The sequence below is a fragment of the Lontra canadensis genome, unplaced genomic scaffold (assembly GCF_010015895.1).
Source record: "Lontra canadensis isolate GAN:19392208 unplaced genomic scaffold, GSC_riverotter_1.0 scaffold10, whole genome shotgun sequence".
Classification (NCBI taxonomy): Eukaryota; Metazoa; Chordata; class Mammalia; order Carnivora; family Mustelidae; genus Lontra; species Lontra canadensis.
Window position 1 is genome coordinate 3,750,078 of NW_022631004.1, and position 6,679 is coordinate 3,756,756.

General features: G+C 39.0%; 1 pseudogene; it reads left to right on the forward strand.

Moving 5' to 3' along the window:
• The first annotated feature begins 885 nt into the window (after positions 1-885).
• Positions 886-5,175, forward strand: LOC116866499 (annotated as a pseudogene).
• The last annotated feature ends 1,504 nt before the right edge of the window (positions 5,176-6,679 follow it).

Sequence of the window (6,679 nt, forward strand, 5' to 3'; positions counted from 1 at the left end):
TTTTATCAGGTTTGGGGAATGAGTGAGAGGCCAATATAAGTATATACTTTTTCAAAGAACTTCATGTCTTTATACTATGTTACTGACTTAGTATTTCCGTTGGTGACTCCTGCTTAATTGTGCAGTAAGAATATTCCTAAATTCCCTCAGATAATCTACAAAGCAAAAATCAATTTTATAACAAATGTTTGACTGAAAATAAAATCAGACTGTAAGATAATTGTTATCATATAATTCATTTCATCTTCTAAAGAATTCGGTTTGGAAGGTATTTTTGTATCTCCTTTTTCTATACCTGCAGACCTCCATTATATATCTCTATATAACCTATGATATGGTTATATACCAGCATATTATTTGTGATGAAACTAATGGTACAGAGAGGTTTAAGAACTCACACAAAGTCACACAGCTAGCTACTTGGCAAAGCCTGAACTCAAAAACTAAATCTGACTCTCTTCACTATACTCCAATGGTTCTGCTAAGTCTGAGAGCTGAAAGGGATTTGAAGATGACTTAGTCATATGACTTCATGATACTGATGAGGATCCTGAGGCTAGAGAGAGTGACACAGCTCTCAGTCACACATGGCTGGTTAGTGGCAGAATCGGAGCCAGAGTTGGCAGTCTCCTAACCATGAAGCATTAATGCCTCTTGAAATTGGATGGGGCCAGAACTAAGGAAATGGTAATGCTAGGCCCAGAAATAATGTGGGAAACGATGTGAGAAGATAGCCCATACTTTATTTATTAGCAGTATGAGCAGCAAAGGAGTTGCTGTCAGATTTGCATTTTATTTTATTTTTTAGTTTTGCATTTTAGAAATCTCTCTCTGGCATAGCATAAATGATGGATTGAAAGGAGCAAACAAGTGAAATGATGGGACATGTCCCAAGATGGTAATATGCGGGCAAAGGTAAAAGGGATAAACTAATGAGATATTTTAATATATTCTTTCAATGAGTGGAGAGTAGAATTGGTGGCCTAGGGCAGATCTGGGATTAAAAATTGCATTTTCCGGGGCACCTTTGTGGCTCAGTCGTTAACCATCTGCCTTCTGCTCAGGTGATGATCCCTGGGTCCTGGGATTGAGCCCTGCTTCAGGCTTCCTGCTCAGGGAGAAGCCTGCTTCATCCTCTCTCACTCCCTCTGCTTGTGTTCCCTCTCTCACTCTCTCTTGTCAAATATATATATATATATATTTTTTTTTTTTAAATTGTATTTTCCTAGCCTCTGAGTAGCAGCATTTTCAGTGGCACTTTTTACACATTACTGCTGCGTGTTCTTTAATTTTGTCTTCTCAGATGAGCTGGAAGCTCCATCCGTCTTGCTCACAATTATAGCTTTTGTGTTTAACACAATGCTCAACACACAGTAAGCACTTAAAGACTGTTCAGTGAATTAGGTGAATATTTCAGTCTTCTGAGATGTTTCAGGAATGAGGTAGTATCTTAATGGATATTTGACTGTTTAATGTCAAAGGTTTATCCTTCAATTTGATAGTACCTAAAAATATGTTATTCAAATTCAGTGTCATAAACAGTACAGTGACTATAAGTTGTCTTTTCCTTGATGATTCTTATATATTCAGTTGTTTGCTTACTTTAATTTTCTTGGATTGTTAGATCCTTGAGAGTAGCAAACTACTATATTTGTCAGATAATCAAGATAATGCCACTCACTACACAAAGACTATTGCCAGCCTCCCGGTTAAGAATGGGGTGTCATGGGCACCTGGCTGGCTCAGTGGGTTAAGCCTCTGCCTTCGGCTTGGGTCATAGGATCAAGCCCAGCATTGGGCTCTCTGCTCAGCAGGGAGCCTGCTTCCCTCTCTCTCTCTGCCTGCCTCTCTGCCTACTTGTGATCTCTCTCTGTCAAATAAATAAATAAAATCTAAAAAAAAAAAAAAAGAATGAGGTGTCATATAATTCCACTAGTCATGAAAGATGTAAAGAAATGTTTTTGCAGCCTGCAGACTTAAGCCTTATTTTTAGAATAATAAGGAACAGAGAGTTAAAAATCTTTAGGTTTCATAGAACGCTTTCAGCAATTCTGGGCAATCTAAAAGAAGTATAGAGGAATAAATCATCCTTCTTCTCAGATACAATATTAATAGGTTCTTATCTGGAGTATATTTTTTGCTAGTATGAAATCTGTGCTCTGAAAACAGATCAAATGATTCTGGGAAGAATAATTTACCAGATGAAAATAAGGGAAAGAGCAAGAAATGTTGATCAAAGAGAGAGTGTTACAAATAAAAGGTTTTTCCTCTTGAATAATAATAATAAAAGGATGGCATTTGAACTGAGCAACTAGCTGATAATTTGGACTACTAGCAAGCGTCTTATTTTCTAATGCATTAGATACCTAAATTGATCTTGGGAAAACATTGTTGTTATTTGCACATTTATTATAATTTAATTGTTCCTTATTATATGCTCAAAAGTATTTTAGAAATCTCAGCTATTATAGAAAATTTATTATATCTCTTTGATTCAAGGCAAGAAAAGGTGTATTTTATTTTTTGAAATATGACAGATAAAGAGCAGTAAAAGTAATATAAATACTGTAATGAATCAGAAGAATGGAAGTAAGTATAGGATTAGGAAATCTACCTTATGTCCCTAACATTATGTAGACTGACTGCATCTGTACCATCTCGGAGTGAAGGGTTCCAACGCTATGTTTAAAGACTTAAAAGGGAAAAGTTTGCCCTGTTTCTGCAATGTTTTCAGTTTAAATAAAACTGAAGGGATTATAAGAGCCAGTTAGAGATTGCATGGCTAAAGTATAGGGTAGCCTCAGGCTTAACCATGGTACCCTCTGTCTTAGTCCATTTGAGCTGTTATAACAGTGTCATACGCTGGGTGGCTTATAAGCAACAGAAACTTATTTCTCACAGTTTTGGAGGCTGGGAAGTTCAAGATCAAAGCACCAGTAGATTTGGTGTCTGGTGAGAGCTTCCTGTGTTCTAACGTGGCAGAGAGGGGGCAGGGAGTTCTCTGGGGCCTCTTTTATAAGAGCACTAATCTCATTCATGAGGGCTCTGCTTCATGACCCAGTCACCTCCGAAAGTTTCCACTGCCAAATACTATTACAATGGGAGTTAGGTTTCAGCATATGAATTTTGAGGGGATTCAAACATTCAGTCTGTGGCATTCCTGTAAGGAAGAAGGACATGTGTGAATCTGCATGTGTGAGTGTATGTGTGTTTGAGAATGTGTGTGTGTGTGTGTGTTTAACTCAGACCAATGCTCCTGTCCAGGAACATGGATAGTTGAGAGCTGACAATATTATGATTAATAGCATTATATCACAGAGTTACCATTAACAAAGGCTAAATCATCACAAGGACTTGGAAATCTCTGAAGTGAATAAAATTAAAACGGCCCATCTGGGTGAAGATGCATGAATATCTTTTATAGGCAGAATAGTTGGCTATCACTATGGGCTTGATACCATTCTGTGCGATGAATGTGTGGTTTCCCATTCAGTGCATACAAGAACCCGAATGAAGTTGGTATCACCTGCCTATTGCAGATTAAGGGGGGGAAAAACTGAGGGAAGGAGAAGTTAAATCACTTTCCTGAGACGCACTATTTGTTCAAAGTCAAACCGGGGTTGGACCAGGATGGGCTGGCATTATTAGAGTTTTAAGATTCTGAAACACAGTTATTTTCAATCTTCCAGGAACTCTTTGATGAATTAAATCAAAGATGATTTGTGAAGCAGTGGTGTGCAGAGCACCAGAAAGGTGTCATGATAATTTGATTAAGTGTCTTAGGATCCAGCAATAACTCCTGAAGCTAGCTAGAGGGTTGCTTCACTGACTTTGAGCATTCATAGAATTAATGGCACATGAGCAAGACATCAGGCATGAGGAAGCTTATGGAGTTTATTTAAACAGAAGCATAGAGCCAATTTCAGTGTCTTTATTGGTAGTGAGATATAATATGTTTTAATATTACATGAGCATGGTAGGGGAATAAGACTTCACTAAAACAGCTATTTATACTTTTGTTCTTAGTTTGGAAAATGTATTTTATAACATGCAAGATTTAGTTGACTTTGCTACTTAGCTGTGAAGCTTTCAATATGATCACTATATCATTTATGTTGTATCTCACATAAGGAATGTATTCTTCTAATTTTTAGTTTTGAAAAACATATTTCATCCATCATTTTAGATAGTCTGGCATTTTTTTTCTCTCTTCTGTTCTTAAACCTTAAGCTTTTTGAGATTGGTCTTGCACGAAGGTAATTCATGACTTATAATTATTGTCTGAATAATTAGTATCACAGTTGTGAAATAATATCCAAACTGGAGCTCTCCATTTACCCAGCCTTCCAGGTCTGCACAACTGTAGCTGAACCCTACAACTCCATCCTCCCCACCCACACCCACACCACACTGTAGCTCTCTGGTTGTGCTTTCATGGTAGACAATGTGACCATCTATGACATCTATTATAGAAACCTTGATATCGACCACCCAATCTACACTAACCTTAATAGGATGATAGGTCGAATTATGTCTTCCATCACTGCTTCCCTAAGATTTGGTAGAGCCCTGAATGTTGATCTGACAGAATTCCTGACCAATGTCATACCTTATCCCCATATCCACTTCCCTCTAGCCACATATGCCATTGTCATCTCTGCTGAGAAAGCCTACCATGAACAACGTTCTGTAGCAGAGATCATCAATGCATGCTTTGAACCAACCAGATGGTGAAATGTGACCCTGGCCATGGTAAATACATGGCTTACTGCCTGTTGTACCATGGTTACATGGTTCCTAAATATGTCAGTGCTGCCACTGCCACCATCAAGACCAAGCATACCATCCAGCTTATGGACTGGTACTCCACTGGCTTCAAGGTTGGCATTAAATGCCAGCCTCCCAGTGTGGTATGTGGTGGAGACCTGCCAAAGTACAGTGAGCTGTGTGCATGCTGACCACCACCTGAGCCATTTTGGGGGCCTGGACTCACCTGGACCACAAGTTTGACCTGATGTATGTCAAGCATGCCTTTGTTCACTGATACATGCATGAGGGTATGGAGGAGAGTTTTTTTGAGGCCTCTGAGGACATGGCTGCCTTTGAGAAGGCTTATGAGGAGGTTGGTGTGGATTCTGTTAGAGGAGAGAGGAGGAAGAAGGAGAGCAGTACTAAAGTTAACATGTCACAAAGATGCTGCTTTTACAGGGAAGCTTATTCTGTGTTAAACATTGAAAAGTTGTGTTCTGACTGGCTAATTTGTATGTAGCAATATATACTCTCACATACATTTACTGACCTAAGCTTTAAACAAAATGCTTTGTTATAGACCTAAGCTGTCCATTTCTCTGATGAGTTTGAACAAAGTATTCCCTGTCATAATGAGAAAAAAATAGATTCCCTACTTATAAGCTATATTGTTTTCTGACATCTAAAGCCATTTGAAAAAGTATGAACAACATCTCTTACGGACAGTGAAAAGGGTTTTCAATCAGTCCACAACATATTTTGATTACTATTTACTCCATGTTTTAAGTATGATTTAATATTTCTAACTATTAACAATACTAATAGTGTATTAGCTAATAGTTTATTGATCGTTTATATTTCTGTTGAAGGATTCTTACTTTCCTGATACTTCCTTCTATGTGGAGGAAGCTTCACTCATTTGTGTCTCTCCAGGGAAGATGATTTAATCTGCTTGGTGAGTTTGGAAGGAGAAATTGAGCACATATAACTCAGCTCCTTCCTCTCCCCTCTCCTTAGGGGAGAACTGCCTATGGGGAGCCAACATTCTCCTCAGCTTTTCCATGCTGTCAGGACAGGCTTGAGATGATGTAGTTTTGTCTGTGATTGGATTTGTGAGTGTCTCATTGTAGGGTTTGGTATTTAGGAAGTCTGTTTGCTTGCAGATGTAATCTATGTCCATCGACCTAAGCTTTATCAGTAAAACATAGAATATTTTGGCTCTCCATCTCTGACTTTTTGTATTATTTCTCAACTGGTTCAGAACTCGGGGTAGAAGAGAAGTCTCCGTTATCAGACCACCTCACAGACCCAAACCCAAACATCTCTGTATCAGTGGGCTAAGTCTTAGGACATTAACAAGAAGTGCAGTTAGTGAGAACAAACTATTGTGTGAGCATGGAGGTTTCTTGCTTCGCAGGTGCCTTTAGCATTGGTGAGTCTGTAGCAACTGCCAAACAGGTCTCTAAAACTTGTGGCAGCTTTGTCTACCGTCAAGAGGCCACTTATACAGCTGATCATGTTTCTCTAGATGCAGGGGTCTGGTACCAGGGTTTAAGCTGAGGCATGGGCCTTTGGCAGATATGTGGGGATCTTAGAGGCAGACAGACTGCTGAGGGTACAGGTTTTATTCTAAGCAGGCAAGGCAGAGGCAAGCATTTGATTACAGAAGAGTCTTTCCCCTCTGGCTTTTAGCTGCTAGGGAGCAGGATGATATTCACCATTTGAAAACTGTAGTGTAACTTTCAATAGTGAGATTCTACCTTTTTTTTTTTTTTTTAGATTTTTTCCTTTTCTTTTCTTTTCTTTTCTTTTTTTTTTGACAGAGATCACAAGTAGGCAGAGAGAGGGGGGGAAGCAGGCTCCCCACCAAGCAGAGAGCCCGATGCGGGGCTTGATTCCAGGACCCTGGGATCATGACCTGAGCCAAGGC